Raw genomic sequence first — 24,478 nt, 5'->3', positions numbered from 1 at the left:
GAAAATTACCTAATAAGCATATTTACAGATAAAAAGGTGAACTGACAAGCTTTTCACATGCCAAGAACAGCTCACATTTCTTTGTTTCTTCTGCCATGGTTGTCAACATCACAAATACTTAAAGCAGTGCAGGAAGCCATATTCACACATGCTTTAGGGGTCAGAAATAGGTTCCTCATACAGGCCCCCAGTTCAGCAAGATATTTTAAACATGAGCACAGTCCTACAGAAGTCAAAATACTTTAGTTGTCCCACTAAAGCTACATGCTTAAAATTAGACACAAGCTTGAAGTACTTTGGTGAACTGTGTTCTGCCTTAATTCTGAAACATGCTGTTTTTCTATTTCAATTTTTTTATGATTATATATTTCAGCTGTACTGTAACAACGAAAAGGAAAATGGCTATCTATATTCACTTCGAACTTTTGCAGTAGCTAAAGCTATAGTTAAAATTATATTGCCTCTTCCATTATAATCCTAGTTTTACATAACCATAAAACCCTCTCTCTGAAATTCTCCCTCCGAAATTAAAATGTCCATGCTTTGCTTTGATTCAAAGTTTAATTCTGTGGTAAAGTCTGAACAGAAGTCAGACAGTCATTTTTCAGTTAGCTGCTGATGGAGAGAAAAACAAACAAAACTGCCCCAAGCACTGCTATTCCCACTGCAAAAAGATCTGCAGCATACAAAGTATTTAAACTGTATGCTGTGTCTGTGAAAGAGGCAAAGAAATCCCTGTCTACGCAACAGCATAAGTCTCAAATAGAGGATCTGTTCAAGTATGGACAACCTGGTGACTCCATTCAGCCTCCAATCAGATAGTGCTGAGAGTTTCTCATCATGCAGTGTTTTCATTTTACTTTGTGGATAAAAATCTCTCCAATTTGGACTGAACTGTCTTTCTGTCAATGGAAACGGAGAAATGGCCTGAAAGGACAAGGGTTTGCTCCTCTTCATCTGAGTTTTTGACCAGTCACACACACACACACAGATTATTAGGGTTGGAAGAGACCTCAGGAGATCATCTAGTCCAACCCCCTATTCAAAGCAGGACCAATCCCCACTTCCTTAAATGGCCCCCTCAAGGATTGAACTCACAGCCCTGGGTTTAGGAGGCCAATGCTCAAACTACTGAGCTATCCCTCCCCCTATGGCTGCACCATTGTAGGTGTGGGTGCATCCCTGCACTGCTGATAGGATATCTTCAGTAGCAGTGTTCACTGGGCCTGCACATGCGCGGTCTCTCCTCATGCTGCACCACAAGGCTAGCCAGCGCACGGAGGCTAGCCATCCACAGTTCCTTATCTAGAGAGTCTTAGGGCATGGCTACACTGGAGAGTTGCAGCTCTGGTGATGGGGTTACAGCGCTGCAACTCACTCTATGTCCACACTTGCAAAGCACGGCCAGCGCTGCAACTCCCTGGTTGCAGCGCTGGCTGTACACCTGGTCTGCCTCGGGTGTAGCGATTCCAGCGCTGGTGATGCAGCACTGGTCATCAAGTGTGGACACCAAAAGCACTTTTATTGGCCTCCAGGGTATTAAGAGGTATCCCAGCATACGTTTTCAGCCACTCTGCTCATCGTTTCATACTCCACTGCCCTAGGCTCAGGTGACTCACCCTTTAAATGCCCCGGGAATTTTAAAAATCCCCTTCCTGTTTGCTCAGCCAGGTGTGGAGTGCAATCAATCAATCAATGACCATGCCTCCACGCCCCAAACGAGCCCCAGCATGGAACACTTCCGAGCTGCAGGACCTCATCAGTGTTTGGGGTGAGGAAGCTGTGCAATCACAGCTGCGCTCCAGCCGTAGAAATTATGATACCTATGGGCAGATATCAAAGTCCTTGCTGCTAAGGGGCCATGAACGGGATGCGTTGCAGTGAAGGGTAAAAGTAAAGGAGCTGCGCAGTGCCTATTGCAAAGCCCGTGAGGAAAATTGCCGCTCAGGAGCTGCCCCCACGACCTGCCGTTTTTACAAGGAGCTGGATGCCATACTTGGGTGTGACCCCACTGCCAATCCGAGGAGCACGATGGAGAGTTCAGAGCAGGAAGAAGTGGGGGAGGGTGTAGAGGAAGCCGAGAGTGAGGCTACTGGGGTGGAGGGAGACCCCAGAGTCCCAGGAGGCATGCAGCCAGGAGCTCTTCTCAAGCCAGGAGGAGGCTAGCCAGTCGCAGCAGCTGGAACTTGTTGGTGAAGAAGAAGCAGAGGAGCGGGTTCCCAGTAAGCAGATTTTATTTTTAGGATGGAAATGTTTTGGGAGAGGAGGGTGGGGGTTATGGCTGCCTGCATGCATGCCTAAATGTGGAATAGCTCATTGATTTGGTCTATCATGTCTCTGTAATCTGCCTCGGTAATCTCTTCAAAAGTTGCAGCCAGAGCGTGGGCAATGTGCTTGCGCAAGTTTATAGGGAGAGCCATCGTGGTCCTTGTCCCGGTCAGGCGAACTCGTCCGCGCCACTGTGCAGCGAGGGGTGGGGGGACCATTGCTGCACACAGGCAAGCTGCATAGATAGACCCTCCCTCTCTTCCCAGGTAACACGCAGCAGTGATATATCTGGCAGTAGAAAATCCTGTTGAAAATGTAGGGATACTCTTCAGTGCAGGTCCCCCCCCAGCTGCTCTCTGCTTTCCCCAATGTACAGAAACCCCAGTGAGCCCTGAGGCAGTTCCCCTTCCCAGAGGAGTAACTGCTGTGGCAACTGGGGGGGGGGGTGGTCAGTACAGGTCCCCCCCCAGCTGCTCTCTGCTTTCCCCAATGTACAGAAACCCCCGTGAGCCCTGAGGCAGTTCCCCTTCCCAGAGGAGTAACTGCTGTGGCAATTGGGGGGGAGGGTGTTCAGTGCAGGTTCCCCCCAGCTGCTCTCTGCTTTCCCCAATGCACAGAAACCCCAGTGAGCCCTGAGGCAGTTCCCCTTCCCAGGTGAAGTCGCGGCAGAAACACCCACCCCATTACTCGCCATGCCTTCGCTGCCGTGGCCTCTCTGTGCTATGTTTGGTATGTGTACATGATGCTACAAATAGTCTACAAACTCCTTCACTGTGATAATAAACAATGTAGCCTCTGTATTAAATGTTTCTATTTCTGTTATTTTAAGTGTCCTTGAATCCTCCAGCCCTATCACTGCCTGCGTGAAGACTGCAGAACTTGAGGAGAAATCCAAGGAAATCAAAAGAAGATTTGATCAAAGCAGTTATGAATCAGTACGCCAGAGACAGTAAGAGGCTGCAGGACTGGAGAGAGAAAATGCATGAGTGGAGGCAAACACAAAGCAGGAGAAAGGAATTGGCTACCAAGAAAAGCACAAAGCAGCTGATAAGCCTCCTGGCTCGCCAAACGGACTGTATGCAGTCTCTCGTAGCCATGCAGGCAGATCAGTACCATGGTAATCCCCACCCCTCCCAAAGCTCTCTCCCTTGTTCCCCAGTGGTTGCACAAAATATCTTTCTCCAGCAGCCTGGTTCTTACCACCACCAGCTGCCCCCAACACCTGTACGTTCACCTATCAGCCCTGAGAACTACAACCCTTACCCTATGCACTCAACCCCCATCACGATGCAGCATATTAATCCTGAAGTGCAGCAGGCATTGAACAGCAATCCAAGCATGACATATTCAAACCTCTGAATGTACAGTCCACCACCCTACCCCCCTGCCCTTTTATGTACTGTATTTTGAATAAATGGTTTCTTGGCTTTTAAAACATTTTTTATTACTGCAGAAAGTGAGAAATACTGTACCCCAAGGGAAAAACGGGCACAGCAAAGGCACCAAACATTACTGTTGGCTTTCAGCCTCAAATTGCTCCCTTAAGGCATCCCTAATCCTTGAAGCCCTTTGCTGGGCCTCTCTAGTAGCTCTGCTCTCTGGCTGTGCAAATTCATCCTCTAGGCATCAAACCTCGGAGGTCCATTCCTCACTGAATGTTTCACCCTTCCCTTCACAAATATTATGGAGGGTACAGCACGCGGATATAACAGCGGAGATGCTGCTTTCCCCCAAATCTAGCTTCCCGTAGAGACACCTCCAGCGACCCTTTAAACGGCCAAAAGCACACTCCACAGTCATTCTGCACTGGCTCAGCCTGTAGTTGAACCAGTCCTTGCTCCTGTCAAGTTTCCCTGTATACGGTTTCATGAGCCATGGCATTAAGGGGTAAGCGAGGTCTCCAAGGATCACAATGGGCATTTTGACGTCCCCTACTGTGATCTTGCGGTCTGGGAAAAAAGTCCCGGCCAGCAGCTTCCTGAACAGGGTACTGTTCCGAAAGATGCGTGCATCATGCATCTTTCCAGGCCATCCTCAGTAAATGTCAGTGAAACGCCCACGGTGATCCACAAGCGCCTGGAGAACCACAGAGAAATACCCCTTGCGATTAATGTACTCGGATGCCAGGTGGGGTGGTGCCAGAATAGGAATATGCGTCCCATCTATTGCCCCTCCACAGTTAGGGAAACCCATTTGTGCAAAGCCATCCACAATGTCCTGCACGTTCCCCAGAGTCACGGTTCTTCTTAGCAGGGTGCGATTAATGGCCGTGCAAACTTGCATCAACACTATTCCAACGGTCGACTTTCCCACTCCAAACTGGTTCGCGACCGATTGGTAGCTGTCTGGAGTTGCCAGCTTCCAGATTGCAATAGCCACCCGCTTCTCCACTGGCAGGGCAGCTCTCAATCTCGTGTCCCTGCGCCGCAGGGTAGGGGCGAGCTCAGTACACAGTCCCGTGAAAGTGGCTTTTCTCATCCAAAAGTTCTGCAGCCACTGCTCGTCATCCCAGGCTTGCAGGACAATGTGATCCCACCACTCAGTGCTCGTTTCCCGAGCCCAAAGGCGGCGTTCCACAGTGCTGAGCACGTCTGTTACTGCCACAAGCAATTTAGTGTCTTGTGCGTCGAATCAATATCATCGTCTGACTCCTCACTGTCACTTTGGAGCTGAAGGAATAGCTCCACTGCCAAACGTGATGTGCTGGCAACATTCATCAGCAAGGTCCTCAGCAGCTCGGGCTCCATTTGTAACAGAAATCGCGCTGCAGACTCACAATGGCGCCAAACTGCTTGGAATGTGTAGCAAAGCACCATGGGGCGTTGGAACAGGAAGCGGAAAGACCCGCACCCTTCCGTCCCCTTCCCACAACCCACAGCGCCAAAATGGGACGAGGTGCTCTGTGGGATAGCTGCCCACAATGCACCACTCCCAACAGCGCTGCAAATGCTGCAAATGTGGCCACACTGCAGCGCTGGTAGCTGTCAGTGTGGCCACACTGCAGCGCTGGCCCTACACAGCTGTACGAACACAGCTGTAACTCCCAGCACTGCACAAATGTACGTGTAGCCATACCCTTAGAGAACTTCGAAGTAGAGGGGAGGAGGGCAGGTAGTGGAGCACCCATAGGGACACACTTCTCAAAGAACCATTGTTATTGCACAAGGTGAGTAACTTTTTTTCTTCTTTGAGCAGTGTCCCTATGGTTGCTCCACTGTAGACGACTCCTGAGCAGTACCCCCTTTGGAGGGCTGGGACTTCGGAGTCAGGTTTGTCACAGATGGCATCAGACGCAGAGTCCCTGGTGATTGCATAATATTCTGAGAAGGTGTGGACCGATGCCCTGTTGCCACTCTTGCAGATCTCTGTGATAGACACATCCTTGAGGAAGGCAACAGATGAGGAGACGGATCTCGTGGAATGTGTACGGATAAAGTCTGAATTTGGTAGCACTGTCTGATGCAATTCAAGACCCACTTGGATAGTCTTTGAGCTGATATCACTGAGCCCTTACATATTCCACCATAGAGAGAAACAGTCTAAGGGATTTCTTGAAGGCCACTGTCCTATCGAGGTAGAATACAAGGGCTTTCCTCATGTCTAGTGTATGCAGAATGGCCTCCCTATTGTCTCGATGAGGCTTAGGGTAGAAGACAGGAAGGTGAATAGACTGATTCATGTGAAATGAGGAAGTCACTTTAGAGATGAACCTTGGATGCAGCCAAAAGGTAACCTTGTTAGGGAAGAATACTGTGTAGTGGGGGATTCGCCATCAGAACTGATATTTCCCTTATTCTTCTAGCCGAGGTAACTGAAAACGATCTTTCTGGTTTCATCAATAGATATGCTAGCGAACAGGTTGCCATAGGTTTGATGGGAGGTCTAGACAGCCCTTTCAACACTAAGTTTAGATCCCACAAGGGGGTAGGAAGTCGAGGTTGAGCGAAGAGGTTTGTTATTCTCTTAAGGAACCTTTTAGTGGTTGGATGCGAAAGAACCAAGAACCCTTCTACTGGCTGGTGAAATGCTATAACAGCTGCTGGGTGGACCCTAGAAGATCTCAGGGATAAGGCAGATTTTTTAAGGGTCAAGGCAAATTCCAGAATGTGTGGAAGAGTTGCTGACACTGGAGAGATTTGTTGGGATGTGCGCCAAATCTGGAACCTGAACCATTTCTGCAAGTTAAGTGTGTCGTGTAGACTTTTTACTGTGCAGTATCAGAGGGTAGCCATGTTAGTCTGTATCCACAAAAACAATGAGTCTGGTGGCGCCTTAAAGACTAACATTAATTTGGGGATAAGCTTTTGTGGGTAAAAAAAACCCACTTCTTCAGATGCACGGAGTGAAAATTACACCCACCCTGATCAAATTGGCCTGTCAACACTGGTTCTCCACTTGTGAAGTAACTCTCTTCTCTTCATGTGTCAGTATATAATGCCTGCATCTGTAATTTTCACTCTGTGCATCTGCAGAAGTGTTTTTTTTACCCATGAAAGCTTATGCCCAAATAAATCTCTTAGTCTTTAACATGCCATCGGACTCCTTGTTGTTACTGGGTAGTAGAACCTCTTGCACTTCCTTTGAGCATGAGCTTTCTAGGTATTGGAAAAGGTCTGTGGATGGTGTTCCCCACCATGCGTACAAGTTGTGTAGTACCGACGAGTGCATCTCCACTGGTGGTCATGTGGAAAAGTGCAACTGAGCTTGTCTGCTACCAGACTAGATGATCATATTGGTCCCTTCTGACCTATGAGTCTATGAGTCTATGTTCTGTGCGCCCAGAAGGTAAGCCACAAACAAAGGGACGCTGTGAGAGATGCACCAGTTCCATTGCCTCTTTGCATAGAAAGGGCAATCTGGATCCTCCCCAGCGGTTGATATAATACATGTAGGCTATGTTGTCCGTCAGGACTTTTATGTGTGATCCCGCTATCACAGCAGAAGAAATTCGCACAGGCATTCCTGACTGCTCTCAGCTCGAGGAGACTGATGTGCAGGGAGAGCTCCGCAGGCGACCATTTGCCTTGCACTGTGAGACCATTTAAATGCATGCCCCATCCTAAGATAAATGCATCTGTGGTAAGGAGTGACTAAGGTGGCACCTGTAAGAAGGGGATCCCTTTGCATGCATTGGCCGGGTTCTTCCACCAGTGCAGGGAGTTCTTGATCCTGGTAGGCAGTGACAGGGGTTTGTCCAGACTGTTCCTGTTTGATCTATAAACTGAGCTGAACTACAGCTGTAGGCATGTGAAGTCTGGCATGAGGAATGATCACTGTGCTGGCTGCCATATGCCCCGGGAGCCAGGGGCAGATTCTGGCTTGTAACTGAGGGCTGCATTGAGTCGTCTCTGTAAGTGATACCAGGGCTGGAAACCTGTCCTGAAGTAGGAAGGTTTTGGCCTGTAGTGCATGTAGCTCAGCCCCTATGAATTCTAGGCGCTGCACTGATGTGAGGTTGGACTTCTGGTAATTGATCTGCAGACCCAGCTCCATGAACAAGTGTATCGTGTCTTCGGTTGCTCAGTGAATCTCCTGAAGTGACCAAGCTCTGAGGAGACAATCGTCCAGGTAAGCATTATCCCTTGAGATCACAGATGGGTGGCCACCACTGACAGAACTTTGGAAAATATTCTTGGGGCCGATGAAAGTCCAAAGGGGAGGATCTTGTATTAGTAGTGGTCATGCCCCATAATGAACCTTGGGAAAATGTCTGTGAGTCAGTAGTCTGGAGACGTGAAAGTAGGCATCTTGTAGGTTGAGGGCCAAAAACCAGTCTCTCTGTTCCAGTAATGGAATGGTTGTCGATAGGGTAATCATCTTGAACTTCTGAGCTTTGACAAACTTGTTGAGAGCTCTGAGGTTCAGGATGGGTCTCCAATCTCCATTCCTTTTGGGTATTAGGAAGAAATGAGAGTAGAACCCTTCTCCTCGTAGATGTTGAGGCACTGGTTCTATGATTCCCCACTGCAGGAATCGATCTATCTTCTGCTGTAGTTGACACTCGTGAGAAGGGTCCCTGAAGAGGGACAGGGAAGGGTGTCGTGGAGAGGGAGGTGAAGTGGATGGAATATCCGGATCTAGGACCCATCTGGCCAATGTTCTGCACTCCCAGGCACTGCAGAACACTGCCAAACAATGGTCAAATGGATGCATAGTCACAGGTAGCAGTGCGGAATGGTCTCTCAGCGCCTTGACCTGCCCATCCAAAATGATGCCTAGGGGAAGGTGGTTGAGTTGAGGACTGGGAACCAGAAGGTTTTTGTTTTGAGACCCTTCCCTTTTTGTTCTGGAGCTCATAGTGCCATTGTGATGGGAATTGGGATGAATAAGGCCTCTGTTGGTACTGAGCACTAATGGGTCTCTTTAGTCCCGTGTATAGATTCCCAGTGACCTGAAAGTGGCCCTGGAATTCTTCAAGGAGTGGAGAAAGGCATCAGTCTTCTCGGTGAAGAGCTTCACCCCTTCAAAGATGAAGGGTCTGCACCTCCTACAGAAAACCCAACAGATAAAGCCACGATACCCGTCTCATCATGACAGCCATGGAGAAAGTCCTGGCAGCCGTGTCAAGGGCCGACTGCAAAGCTGTTTTTCTGCCAGTTGCCCTTCCTGGATGATGGCTTGGAAGGAATCCTGGAGCTCTCTGGCAATTTATCAACAATGTCTTGTAGTTTATTGTAATTCATGTAGTCATACTTCACCGTGAGCACCTGGTGACTGGCAATTCAATACTAACGTGGCTGAGAAATACGCCTTCCTACCAAAGAGATCAAGACGTTTCCAATCTGTGTCATAGGGCATCATCCTATAGTGGTGTTGTCGTTTACGAAAGCTCAGAGCATCTACCATGATAGAATTGGGTGATGGGTGGTCCTTTGTGAGGATATAATATTTTTTGTCCATCTGCTTGCACGTCAGGACCATTGAAGCCAGGGTTTGCCACACTGTCTTGCTTGAGCCAAGGATGGCCTCGTTAACTGGGAGGGTGATTTTTGGCGGTAGATGACGCATGGAGCTTATTGATAAGCTGATGGTGTGTATCTTTAACCTCCTCCAGTGGTATGTGGAGGGTGTCTGCCACTCTCTTCACCAGCTCTTGGAACAAGCAGAAGTCATCTGCCATGGCAGGTGGCGACAGCAAGACTGCTTCATCTGGTGAAGAGGAGGATACAGCCTTGGGTGTGACCTCCTCCTCTGCGTCCACCTTTAGCTCCTCCACTTCTTGGGGTTATGAGGCCTGTGATGCTGTAGTCGAGGAGGCATGCCTGGGAGACTTTGGGGCAATGTTTAGTGCCCTTCAGGCAGGCTGGCAGTGCGCCACTCAGGAGTCCCAGTATGGTTACTGTGGTGGCATAATACCTGGTGGAGGTGCCAATGGGTTAACATGCCAAGATGGTGGCGGTGTCATCTGGTGGTACATTCCCAGACCCTCTTGATTTTGGGTCCCATATGGAGTTTGAGAGAAGAATGGAAAAACCCCATTCAGCTAACTGTCCGATTCCTCACTTGACTTCGGAGTGATTGTGGGGAAATAATCCTTGGTCGGGCATGGTTCGAAGCTCTGATCTTGGTACCGAAGGGCAGAGGGTCAGGAGCTTCCAGCACAGCCAGGTGACCAGCCTGATGGAATTCTGCTAGTAAAGAGCATCCCGGCATTGGTGTTGGTGCCAGGGAAGATGGGGACCTCACCCATACGATCTCTGCGGTGCGTGGTTGCTGGATGATCTCAGTGCCGGCAGTGCTGAGGATACCAAGCAAGATGGTGATTGCTCAGGGTTCACTGAGGGGACTTCCCGCTCTCTTTTTCAACTTGAGAGGAGTCCCCGGACCATTTCTTCAACCCACTGTCCTTCAAAGTCGAAAGCTGAGGAGAAGACTCACACCTGCCAAAGGACTGGGGTTAGAGAGCTGCCTCCATAAAGATGATTTTCTGGCAGAGCTCTCTGTCCTTGTGGGATCTCAGCTGGAGTTGCTGGCAGGGGGAACACTGTTGCTGGATGTGGCCCTCGCCACTCAGAGTGCTCGTCCATGACCAGGATTGCCTCATTACAATTGCGACACTTCTTTAAGCCCAGAGAGCTGGGCATACCCTTGTTCGGCAGGGAGTTCCCCCCCACTGCGGGTAACACAGAACAAAGATGTCTTTTCTTCTTCCCCCTTTTTTTTTTTTTTTTAAAAAGGCACAGCCAAATAAAAGTCATAGAAGGCTAAAGGGCTTCTAAAAGCTAAAGATTAACAACTGAAAAGTAGTGTTAATGATCCATTAACAGACAGCTAAAGGCTGTCAACAGGGGTGGTTGAGAAGGAACTGAGGGCGATTAGCCCGCACATGCTGGCTATCTCATCATGCAGCACAAGAAGAGACAGCGCATGTGTGGGCCAAACAGACACAGCTTCCGAAGTTCTATGATCAGCAATGCAGGGACACAGACACACTTACACAGTGGAGCACCCATAGGGATACTACTCAAAGAAGAATTAAGGTTAATTATGGCCCTCTGCTCACTTCCTTAACCATAACTAAGAAGGCACAATTATAATGGTTCCATAATAGTCTTTAAAAAAGCAATAAATAAAACAACAAGTGCACTTATATATACACCATAGAACTCAAAAGACTTCACAGAGATTAAGTTAATTCACAACACCCATGTGAAGTATGTTAGATATTTCAATAATTTTATACGTGTAAACTGAGGCATAGAAATGTATATAACTTGCTCAAAGTCACACAGAACACCATTCTGCAGACCCTTGCATGAAAAATTCTTATTCACCTAAGTAGCCTTATTGATTTGAATGAAAGTATCATGCAAGTACAGATATGCAGAATCAGAGCCAATATAAGTGACAGAGTCCTGGTTTCCTTTCCTCTTATGACTTAAAAATATATATTTAAGTCTTTAGAAAATAATATAGAAATAATAATAATAAAGATAAGCAAATAAGATTTCACAGTCTGTTCAAAAGCTTCTGCCAATCCAGATTTGGCCTCCGGTCTGCCTATTCACCCTCACTCTATTCACACCCTGCGTTATGGCCTTCTTTATTCTAGGAAAATTTTTAGTTACTTTTTCAGTACTGTTGTACTAGCCCTGATGGTACCAGTGATGAAAGCTGTAGTGAAGACTGGATGCTCACATGTCTAGCACTGCCATTTAGCAGGACTAGATGCAGCCTTGTCTACCTTAAAGCCTCCACCAATATTACCTCTTGCAGAGCTGCAACTACTGGGAATTATGGGTTGAAAATTCTGCTAGTGAACAAGTATGCCTAACTCTCCCCTTGAGGCTGCTTTGTATTGACACACAGGCTGATTCTCGAAGTATCCAAAACAGACTCCCTGATACATTAGCACACATTGTAGTCATTATTCACCACAGATGCATTTCCACCTGTGGCAGTCCTTATGTAGACCAGACTCTTGTATGCTAGATCTTGAACCTCTTTTTCCATCAGTAGTGCAGCTATGGAGAAGTGCAACAGTAAAATCTTTTGTAAACAAGACCTTTCTGGACCGAGTCCTGTTTTGCTTCTCAAAGGCTTCCACGCTATTATGGGGATCTTAATCTAATAAAAGCTGCCTTCAAGACTTAAGCCCAATCAGGCAAAGCTTAGAATAGGCAAGCAAGAGCTACCAGTCTGGCATAGGGATGAAAGAAAGCTGAACAGGCTACTCTAAAATTGTTGGCAGCTATTAATACTGTAAAATAAACCTACTGCAGCAGCACCATCTGGTGGTATGAGTCTCCTTAGATAGTTTATTTAGAATGATTTAAAAGAAAATTCTTTAAAATGTCTAAGAACAGCATGAAATTCAAGTGCAATAAAGCAAAACAGTGTTTGTGCATTCCTAATACTTAATAATAATTGGAAGTTTCCTAAATTTATTGAATCTATACATCTAAATTAAATCACTGCTACACCATACTTCGCATCATTGTACTACTACTTGAAGTTCTGTGACTACTGATTCAGCAACTGCAGTTGCTAGATACATTTTTCTGCCTTCAACTTATGGATCGGCTTTTCATGTAAATTAAATATACTTACAGTTTCTTTGCTAAACTGTATTCCATACTTTGACAAACATAACCAATGTTATTCTGTTAGTTTACATGTATTTAGGCAGAAACTAAAACTGAAATTATGGAAATACATTTTTGAAAATTTTAGCAGAGGGATCAAATATTGGGGTGGGAGGAAGTGGAATTCGTAACAACTATCTGGTTTAATGGGATTCCTGCTGTGATTCTTCAACACAATAAGAACGTGAAAGTTTTAAAGTTCCAAATGGAGCAGGAAAGGTGCGTTGATGGTATATCCTGACACTATCAAAGATAGCACAGTAATTATCTCACAGGAATGACTGTTAACTGTACATCTGAGCTGCAAAAAATGCAACTTTATAAAGATTTTATGTCTTACACATACACAGAAGTGCACAGGCAAGAACTAAAATATTAAAATATTTTTATATCTACCACTCTATTACAATAATAAATATCTGCCTTCAACATAGCTCTTCACCTCAGGATTTCAAAACATTCTGTAAAGGTAGCTAAGCATCATTTTATAGATGATGATAATGAGGCAAGGAGTAAATTCACTTGTGCAAGGACACATAGTCAGTCAGTTGCGGAACTGGGAGCAGTACCCAAGTCTTCTGACTTGGTTGTGTACTCTAACAGCTTGAACACACTACGTTAGTGAAGAATAAGGCCTTAGTTTCAGCATTTCTTTTACTAATCTTCAGACTGACAGGATCTACAATTTTCTCTTCCACTTCCATTTTTGCACTAAATATTTATGTAAGCATGAAGCATAAATAAACTTTATATCAGCAATTCCAGATTTTTCCGTCACTCCAGTATATCAGTTAGAAAAACAATATAGTTCCCAGTAGATGCTAAATCTTGAAATTCTTTTATCACTTTTATAAATATTTACTCTGTATCTGTCAGCTGACATATTTAAGATATTAAAAAGTTCCACTGAAGTTCAGTTAAGCATACACGTAAATCTGTGGAGCATCAGAACCTAAGTGTTATCCAATTTCAAACACTTATATGAAGCAAATAAGCATTGTATAATGTAAAGTTTACAGCTGAACTCTGCACATATAGCTTCTGATTTAAAAAAAATAAGAAATCAGAGAGGGCAGATATACTTGCTGGGAAGTTTTAGAATTATCACTGCAACACTGATTATGAAAGCCTGAGCAGCATTTTTTTCTTTGGTTAGCAACAGTGTAATATCATTAGAAAACGAAGAGATACGGTGTGCACCTTGAATATTAGAATGGTCAAGAGATCAGACTTCCTGTTGGGAAGTATCTGTCTTGGGTATAAAATATAATCATTGAAAATTTCTTTCAAAGGAAAAGAAGAAGAAATCTGAGATTAAAAAATACTTTTGCTCCAAGAATCACCAACTTAGAAGGTTACTGTGAAATATCAGGTAAAAATACTTGAAGTGTAAATTCAAAATATGATTATTAAAAACTGAAGTGGAAAATATTAAGGTGGTCTACAGTGCACAGGTAATAGAGAATATATTTTTATAGAAAGGCTGAGAAAATGGAAAACAATATTAAAAGTAAGAGTATTCAGACATTAGGCATTAGAAAAAGGCTCAATGACACTGAATCCCTAGAGGTGGTCTGGGATTTAGTGGAGATAAAATCTGATCCTCTATTGTGGATTAACCAGGCTTTTGAAATCCTGGGTAAACCCAGTAAGATTTACTGCACTTCCATAATTTTGAACAGCAGTAATTCATGGGAATAGCAATACTGTATAATTATTATATCATATGTCTCAGAGCAAGAGAGAGGGACCAGGAATTTAGACTGAAAGTTTGTTACATGAAGCAACAAATGTACATGATCCTAGATGTTTCTCAAACAACAACTGAGAAAGCACACATTTTGTGGTTAGTAATCCAAGTTTTCTCCTTTCTTCTGTGGTGCACTACCCTGCCCAGCTGTGTGTAATTCTGGATTACATTAAATTCTGCATAATTCAGAAAACTCCTGGACACAAAGTTGGCATATTGGGCCCATGAAGAGGACACTGCAGCCCTCTCCAAACAACTTATTAAGTCATTCAAACAAAATACTTCCTATATTTTAATTTGCTATTTTTGGAGAGAAGTGTTGTTCATTACAAGTGAATGGGGGAATTTTCTTCAATCATGTTCCTATTAAGACCAAATGTAATAAAAGTTGTAAAATTAAAATTGGCAGAGCTTATTTTTGTGGCAAAAAGCACTGATAAAGATGCTATAGGAAAGTTATGTATAAGATTGTCTGTATAACAGATTTTTAACTGAATAATGTGTGTGTGTGTAGATTTTCTAGACCTTTGCAGGTCTAATAATTTAAGGAGGAAATGACTACTAAAAATATAAATATAAATATAAAGGAATTTTTAAAAATTCAGATAACGTGAGATACATTACCTGTTGGGGGGGTGGGGGGAGGAAAGAAGAAAAAAGAACACACACACACACATATATATATATGTATATCCATACAATCAAATTCTGCTCTCAATTACATTAGCATACAGGACTTAAAAAATTTACCAGACACCTACCAGCCAGAGGTGGATATGAAAGATGTGGGAAGGCTGAGCTTACTAGTTAGGTCCAGGAGTAACCAACAGCCCAGCAAAAAGTCCTATCTGCTGCTAGTGGGAACTGCAGCCTCTCTCCTTCAAGCATTCAATAGTCAACCCAACACTGACGAAATCCACACTAGGTACATCAGATCTAGCCAATTACTGCCCAGTAATTTTGCTTTCCTGAGAAAGATCATAGCGAAGCTAGCAGGCTGGTTTGACTTAAATCAAAGTGATTTAAAATCACGATTTAAATCACTAAGTGGAAAGCCTCGGTTTAAATCATGGCTTTTAATCAATTTTTCTATTGTACTTCAGTTATTTTCACTGGCTGATATAAGCATTAAAACATGCTGATTTACAACTAAATAGAACCTTTACACTAGATTTTATATATCTTTCTGCTACCCCTGAGGGTACGCTAAACTTTATACATTTATTCAAGCAATTATATAGCTTAATATTTTCAGATTTTTATTAATCGTACACTTTTAGCATGTTAGAAAATGCTGAATGATATACTGCTTAATTACTAGATAATTAACTTTTTGCTCAGGATGTGTGTCAAGCTGCATTTGGATGGTAACCAGAATTTAGTTAAACACACAAAACTGTATATTTACTTTTTATTTAAATATTTTAAGAAATTATAGTTTAGGCCTTAACATATTTTGTATTAAATTCAGAATAATTTTAAACAGGGTATATTTTTTAAAAAAATTATAATTTTTAAAAAAATCTGAGTTAAATGAAAAAAATTGACCCAGCCCCTCTGCCCCCCACCCCCCAAAAAAGCATTGATTTTTATCCACTCTGGAAGGTAGTGAAATCCTACTGCAAGCTTATCAAACCAAAGCAAATATCTTCAAGACAGTATAATCTGGATTCAGTCAGGCCAGAGTGAAATAGCTTTAGCAACACTGATGGTTAAACTGATGTTGATGGATGGAGGGCAGGAATCCATTCTCATCCTCCTGGACCTCCACAGTATTCAGCTTTGCCCATGAGAGGTGGCAGTGATGCAGGGGAAATGCTCTAAAATGTTTTAAATCCTTCCTGGAGGGCTCACAAGAGCAGTGATGGCAAACAGCACCTCTGCTACTAGACTCCCTCACTTGCGGAGTCCCTCAAGGGTCAATTCTCTCTTCTCTCTTTCAACATGTGCATGCAGCATCTAAGTGAACTGGTAAGGCAACATGGACTCGAGTGTCAGGAATATGCAGATAACACAGGTCTACTTCTCCTTCACCATATTACTATCTCAGTCACCAAGATGACCCCATGCTGGGATGAGATCAAGAGAGCTAGTTGAAGCTGAACTCCAGCGAGACAGGGGTTATGTTGGACGGCAGAGGGAAGCATTATGAGGATCCACGGTCTGGTCTCCTTCGCTTCAAGGTATGCATCCGCAGTAGGACAATTCAGCCCGTATTTTAGGAGTGCTCCTGGATTCCTTACTGAGCTCTCACTCACAGTAGCATCTGGAAGTAACACTTTATACCATCTCTAGTTGGCAAGATGATGTTCTCTCTTTCTGGCAGATAATGACCTGGTCTCACTTATGTCATTACTATAGCAACTGGTCAAGAAACCACCAGCCCTTACAAAATTCCAGCTAGTATTGAACACAGCAATACATCTACTCAGTAATATGAGCTATTATGATCACATCAAACTTATCTTCTACTCCCTACAGTGGCTTTTCACAGAACAGTGGTTCTCAAACTGGGCTCAGGACGCCAAAGTGGGTTGCAACCACAATTTAATGGGGTTGCCAGGGCTGTCATCAAACTAGCTGGGGCCCAAGGCTGAAGCCAAAGTCCAAGCCCCACCACCGAGGGTTGAAGCCCTCAAGCTTCAGCACACTCCAGGGCGGGGGGCTCAGATTTCAGTCCCTCTTCCTGGGATCTTGTAGTAATTTTTGTTGTCAGAAGGGGGTCGTGGTGCAATGAAGTTTGAGAAACCCTGCCATAGACTATTGAATCAAGTTCAAGGTCTGGGACCGTATCAACTTCAGGGCATTCAAAGGCCTGAGATCAAGGCATATAAAAGATCACCTAAAACTCTAGCATAAAGTCACGGTTGACAACTCTGCTTTATAGGCACAGTGGAACTTTTGCCACAAGGGTAAAGTTCTTCTATGCAGGAAAAGAATTCTCTCAGGGCTGGGCCCAGACTACGCACAAACTTCCACTGGAAAAATAACCAACACAAACCTCGCCACCTTCCACTCCATGTTCAAGGTGCAATTATTCAACATTTGGTAAAAATTTTCAAAAGTCCCTAAGTCCCATTTTCAAAAGTGACTTTGGCACTTAGGAGTATAAGTCTTATTGAAAGTCAATGAGATTTAGACTCCGAAGTGACAATTCCATTGATTTCCAATAAGAGTTAATGCTCCTAAGTGCCAAAGTCACTTTTGAAAATGGACTTAGGTACTTTTGAAAAATGTGTCCCTTGTCTTCTCTAAAACACATACTGCAGTGCGTAAGCGAAAAGCTACTAAAAATAAAACACTACTTTGTACACAGACAATCCCCCTTAGAAAACGATGACATAAAAAATGAAACACACACGACAGATGTCAGTCTCACTGCTTCATGCATTACTGGAAGATGCTCAGATACTAGTGATGACACTAAGAAACTACACAGAACAGACGTGGAAGGGTATTGGGATTTCTTCCAGGGAAATATACCAAGACCCTCCTCAAGGATACCATTTTTCATATCAGCCTTTGGCAATTAGGCGTACGATAAACTTATTGAACCCTCTCCTAAACAAACTCTCTCTTCTTCTTGTCTCCCTGCTCCCCTGTCCCAGAGTCTCATCAATTTTGAGTGGTCTCTCTACATGTTTCCTCCCACAACCTGCCACTAGGGAACAATCTCCACTACTATCCTAATATCAGGGACTTAGTGCTGTCACAGCATCCTGGAGCATGGCTTTGGCACCTGAAATCCAGGATTGAGCGACACTCTGGCACTTTGGAATGTCTCCCTCCCCACTCCCTCTCCCACTGAATCCCTCTGAGGTTCATACGCCTCCTCAAAGTGTCCGTTGCTCAGTTGCTCTGGGAGTTGTTGTGGATGGAAGGTGACCGAGATAGCTAGCTCAGCGCATCCCTCCAACACACATATATTTGGGCCATCCCCACCACCCATGCGCAAAGCCTAGCTTGGCAGAGATGAAACTCTGGTTCTGGTGGAACTAGGGCCAGCTTGGCACTAAGCTTCCTGGCTGCCCAGCAGCAGGATGAGTAAGTTGAGTCCCTGGAGCCAGTTGCAGGTGGTGAGGCAAGTGTGGTGCTGCAGGCAGAGTCCATTCTGAGTGCAGTCAGCGCTCAGTGAGTCAGCTCTGCCCCTTGTGGAGCCATGGTGCACCTATCCCTCCTCAGTGCCTGCAGGAGGAGCTGAGGCTGGTGCCAGTCCGAAAGAGAGAGAAGGAGCAATACAGAGGGAGGGAGAGAAGAGGGGCTGCAGGAGACAAAGTCAGACAGTTACAATCAGCAGCAGCCACCTCACCCCTCAGACCTTCTTACCCCCTGCTACACACTCCTAAATAACCATCTGCCATATGCCTCCTCCCTTCTGTTGCCCACAACACTTAACTTCATTTATCCTACAGATGAGTTCAAATGCCCCCAACTCCTGGTTGCAGAGCGACACTCCTATCTTCATTCTGAAGTGTTATGAAGGCTGGTGACCTTTCCCGACTCCTGTGCCCTCATTTTTCTGTGGGTAAGCAAAGACATGTGCAAGGGACATGAATTCTGCACACATTCAGTGGCGCAGAATTCCCACAGGAGTAAAAATTTATAAGGTTGTATAGTGATGCTATACCATAGTTATTTTGGTACACTATCATTATAAGCCTGTTTTCAAGTACTTATAATTCTCTGGAGAGTGGGAATAGAGTGACCAATTGTCCCAATTTTATAGGGACAATCCCGATATTCAAGGCTTTGTCTGATATTTGCACCGATTTCCCTCACCCTATCCCAATTTTCACATTTGCTATCTGGTCACCCTAAGTGGGAAGGAAGAAAGGCAGGATGGAAACAAACTCTAGACTGATATGTTGCATGCCTCTTCTCAGCCCAAACATGATGCATGTTTGGAAAGTTTTGTGAAATCCCCGTTGGCCACTTTTGAGATAACTTTATGTTTAAAAGTGCTCTCGAATGAGGCCCTGTACAAGAATGCCATCACATATTTTAAAGCATAACATAATAAAATAATCCTTTAGTAAGTAAAATACAGAATCAGAAGGATCTAATCCCCTCCCCCGAAAAAAGAAAAAAATATATATAAATGTGACCAACAATGGCCACAATAAAAACACCTTTAGGAAAAAGCAGTAAAGATATTGGACCAAATCCTCAGCTAGTGTAAATCCCTTCATTTGGGCTATGCCAATTGACACCATCTGAGATTCTGGCCTGTTTACAAATGGAGAGAGCTGAGGGCCTAGACATGTGTGTTTAGCCTCCCTGCTAATAGATGGAAATAGGAATAAATTATAATTGCAATATCACTTTCTCCCTACTAGGGACTAGCTGGCTGTCAGCTTTCAATTGGATCATTTAGTAGCAGAAACTCTATTAACAATACATTCTACTCATTTAAAAAAAAATCTTGTCCACACAGAAGATGCCACGTAAATTAGGGACATCATCGTCTGGGTAGGTATAGGTGGATGTAAGGAGGCCAAATTTACAGAAAGGAAATTACCCTTTTTCTGTTTTCTCTCGTGTTAGCCCAGAGAATTGAGATTTCAAAAGCAACAGTCAATAATGGACAATTCTAACATCTGTCTATGCAGCCTATAGATAAACAAGCCAGTAACATCAGTTTCCTAAATGCAGCATCATAGGATGAAAATTACAGCCAATCAATATAAAAAAGTGTTGCAGGCTACATCGTTAACTCTAATTCTAATGGAGATCCCTCCACTATAAACTCACAATATTCACCCTCATTTTATCATTTGGACCTTCAACTGAATCAAATACAGAAACTTTCCTGATTCAGCCTGCAAAGCTTAATTGTCAGGGGGTAAAAATAAAATCCAGCCAGCAAGAGTCCAGTCAAATGTAATCTGCTGATGACAAGAAACAAGTAAGGTGTCAAACAACGGAGTAGATGATAATAAACGATAACTAACAAGAGATAAAATTCTAGTGAAGACAAAGCAGTTTGTAGTTTAATACAAGGTAGCAAGTGTACCTGAAGTACAACCTAATTTGCTCGTCTTCACTAGGATTTTACCTTATGTTAGTTACCATGTGTTAACCAACATGCGTAAGAACACATCCTTTTTCCTAATGAAAATACACCCTTAACTGTCAGCAATGAATGATGCTTGCTATAAATCAGGGGCTTTAAAAATCATAATTTCAAAGAGAATATAGCCATCAATAATAAGTCTTTAAAAAAGAGCAATACAGAGTACCTATTTAACATACAGTTAAACATATTTTCTTAATTATTCATTTAACTAAATAAGGCCTTGCTTTAAAAAAAAAAAATCAAGAAATTAAAATCTGTGGAATTAAGCATATCAGGTAAAAAGTTGGACATGCAAACAGAACTGCAAAATTCTTATACCTTTATAATTAAGAGTCATATTGATTTTTCTTGAATATTATATGTCTCAACTGCAGCCACAAGAAAGAATAGAAGTTTTGTAATAAATCCCAAATACTGATTGAAATATATGGAACTCATTCACCAAGAAAAAGAAGCTTCCTCTCTACTCTTTAATTACTGAGATCCTGGAACCAATGAGTTTGATAAATCATCATAAGAAGAATCTCTGTTTGACATCTGAGAAGATAAAAAATCCTTTGTATTGTCTACGTAATTCTTCTGATCTATCATCAGGACATATCTTCCCGCTCCAGAACCTGGTCAATACTAGAAAAAACAGCAGCAGAGGTTATATAATAGCACTGGCTATAATGTTATATACCGTATATACTCATTCATTAGCCCGTTCGTTTATAGGCTGACTCCCCAAGATGGTTAGGTAAAAATAGCAAAAACTCTATGATCCTTTCATAAGATGACCCTATATTTCAGGGGTTGGCAAACTTTGGCTCCCGGCCCGTTAGGGTAAGCCTCTAATGGGCCTGTACGTTTTCTGCCCACTTCCCGCAGCTCCTATTGGCTGGGAACAGCGAATCGCAGCCACAGGGAGCTGAGAGGCTCCGTGCCTGCAGACATTCCAGGTAAACAAAATGACAATGTATTAGACATTAAATTCAGTGATTCCACAGAGTTTAAAATCATCAAATTTTGGTGCAGACCCATTTATAAGTTGACCCCCGCTCTTTGATGCGTCACTTTTTTACCAAAAATATTCGGTTTATGAATGAGTACATACTCTAGTACAGATTGGGTGCAGATATTTAACAGATTTAAAAATTTTATTAAAGCTAATGTTTAAAAAATTATGTAATACATAGGTTGAGAAAAGAGTGTCTGTACATCTGGGCACAGTACTTAGATTATCCACAAATACAGAGTTTGTTTTTAAAAAAGTCATACGATACGTAGAGTACATAATCAGCAATAAACCAAATTCAGGTGAATAAATTTAAGAATACAGTTTAGATATTAGCATCCAAGTATTCGGGTACATTACTCATGAGAGGCTGTACAGAGATTTGGTTGTGGAAAGCAAAATATATCAGTGGATGGAGATTGTTCCTCAGTAATTGAGAATTAGGGTAGGTTGTCCATTTAGGAAATAGAATCTATTAGGGAAGTTTACTGCGCCACACGACATCATCTAATCCTGTTTTGAGTGGTGAAAATACCTGTACCCAGTATATACTAGATCTTGCATTTGTGCTATCAGTAGTGTATCTGCACCAAGGCTTAAAAACAGCTTTAACACTTCCTAATGTAGATGCACACTATCACTGCATTGGCTCGGAATCGAACCCAGGTCAACTGCTTGGAAGGTAGCTATGCTCACCACTATACCACCAATGCATCTGGCTAGAAGTGCAATTGTCAGGCCACTTTCAGCCTAGCCAATCAAAATATCATTGGATGACAATTCCTAGCAGCCAAAAGAAATGCATTTCTGAAATACTAAATGTGAATCTGAGACATGGGAATGCCCTGGCTGAAATATGATATTGCCCAAAGAGAAAATGGGTTGGACTGAAAGCTGTTACAAAAGATTACTGTCAAGAGATAATAGGTTAGAATAGATAAACTACACCAAAGGATGCAAGAGTGTTTAACCTGTTGAACAAATAGCCTTTGTGAACAGCAACTGTTAACTATCACTATGGGCACCCAAAACTACAAATGCATTTGTTAAGTTTACTATGGAGAAACAAAAATTATACACTACTTTCTACAGCTGGAAGACAGAATTGGGCTGACTAAATTATACATCTACTGAACTAATAAAACTTGTTATATCCATGAAGAAACTTACAAACGGCATTTTAAAAAATTAATCTTTTCTCCACTGACCTAGCGTAAGAGAAATGGGCAGATTTATAGTATGTGTGCCCCCACCCAGTCAAAAACCAGACCCTTATAATTAAATTTCAATTATACAATCTGTGTTTTGACTAGTCTTTAGCAGTGTTAAGAATTTAAATTGTCACAACCAAGCTTTGAAGTTAACACACCATTAACATCAATGAAGAAAGTTCACCCCTCTGTTAGTTCTATTGTTTGAGTCTGTCAGCAGACACAAGACAGTTGTGAAGTGATTTAATGAATGGTGTCTTCACAATAAAAAAAAGTAGATATTTTATGCTGGAGACTAAAGCAATGTGAATGCGAGCTACATTTTCTGATTTTTGAAATCTGTTGATTTTATGCTGCCTTATCACCAAACTTACCGAAATTAACTCCATTTCATCTTTTAAATAGCATTGAAAGACACAATAAGAAAGTTGAATGCATATTAAAAAAACATTAATCATTTCCCTAGATCTGCAATAAAAAAAAATAAATCTCAACATCTTGCTACGAAAATGCAAATATGTGACTAAATCAACTAAAATATTTAGTTGAAAGCATTATGAATCCTGAGAAGAGACTGCACCCTGTTGGAAGACTTGTTAACTTGCTGACACATTTAGTTGATAAAACAAATAAAAAAAACCTTATAAATACTTACATATATACACACACACACACAAAATATTTGCTCTGCAAAATGAAAAAAGCATGTTATGTATGGGCCATTTTACATTATGATTATTTGGTTTCAAGTGTCAGTCATACAAGGCATATCAAAGTATAAAAGCTGAACGTCTCCAAGTAACATTACATGCTTTCCAGAAGTCTTTTAAAAATAGATATTTTGTTTGTCACAGCAGATACAGAAAGAATAAGAGAAAAATCAGAGTATTATTCAAACAATGAGATTTATCATATAATTTGTACTGTAATAAAAAACATTACAGTTAAAAACACTTTCAGATTACAGATTCAATTAAAAACACTGCTGAAAGATTACTATAAATTTGCATTCATTTTGACTGAAAACAAACCATCATATTATCTGCACATTTACTGAATACCATATGTAATAAAATGGCATAACTTTATTTTCATCCAGTCTCTTGACACAAGAGATAGTTTTTATGACAGAGTGGACTGGCCAGATGACTGGGTTTGTATTCAGGGTCACTGCATTCATGAGCTCTCAATTAAAGTAAGAGGCAAGAGTAGACTATGCTAGTGGAGCAGGAAGCCAGAACTCATTTAACTCAGCCTGCATTTAATTCAAAGCAAGGATGTTTCCCAGGAATAACTGAAGACGTAATATGCCAAGATCATACATTCTGCTGCCAGTAGCCAATGAATAAACTGAGAACATTATTTTAAAGAGTTTGAGGCCAGAAAGACAAATCAAATTCTAGTCTAACGTCCTGTACACAGTAGGCCATAAATTTCACCCAAATACCCCTATATTAAGCTCAAAGACTTCAATTACCATAGGCATTTCAATCCTCAAGAGAATACGCTATGCGCCACAGGTATAGACCAGGAGAGGTCAAAGTGCCACCAATGCCCAAGGCTACTGCAATGGCAGGGAACTGATTAGGTGAGACATATCCAGATAATCTCAGAAGGCGAACCATGTCTAAAGAGGAAGTGAAACATCCTAAGGTCCCCGACCTGGGAGAAATTCCTGCCTGACCCCCAAATCTGGCAATCAGTATGATCCTGAGCAGGAGAGCCAAGACATACCAGCCAGGCATCTAGAAAGGATTCTTTGAACCATCGCAGAGCACTGATCCATTACAAAAGGGGTCCTATATCCAGTTGTGGCCAATCTCTGATATGTCAGAGTAAGAAGGGGAGAAAAACAGCAAAATACACCTGTGGTGGAAACCCCCATCCCCCATGCAGTATGCAAGGAGAAGTTGTTACGGTCTTTCATGCCAAACCTCCATAGGCCAAAAAGAGGGCACTAGGGCACTACAAGTGTTTTGCAGGTCACACTTTGTTACTCCTGAGGGCATTCTACACCAAAAAATTAACTATTCCGTGCACAGTATTTTAAAATTCTGCAAGTTTTATTTGTCAATAAATAAATGCAGAAGC

At 42.8% G+C, this 24,478-nt stretch overlaps 1 protein-coding gene and 1 non-coding gene across 4 annotated transcripts in view; both read right to left on the bottom strand.

The window, feature by feature from the left end:
- Positions 1–24,478, bottom strand: part of ARID2 (AT-rich interaction domain 2) — a 165,731-nt gene that overhangs the window by 93,073 nt on the left and 48,180 nt on the right. The gene's annotated exons all lie outside the window — the stretch shown is intronic.
- TRNAG-UCC (transfer RNA glycine (anticodon UCC)) lies at positions 21,818–21,889 on the bottom strand. Its single transcript has one exon. It is a non-coding gene; the product is annotated as a tRNA-Gly (tRNA).

The sequence above is a fragment of the Gopherus flavomarginatus genome, chromosome 1, assembly GCF_025201925.1.
Source record: "Gopherus flavomarginatus isolate rGopFla2 chromosome 1, rGopFla2.mat.asm, whole genome shotgun sequence".
Taxonomy (NCBI): domain Eukaryota; kingdom Metazoa; phylum Chordata; order Testudines; family Testudinidae; genus Gopherus; species Gopherus flavomarginatus.
Note: the sequence above shows the minus strand (reverse complement) of the source record. Positions and strands in the feature narration are given on the sequence as shown.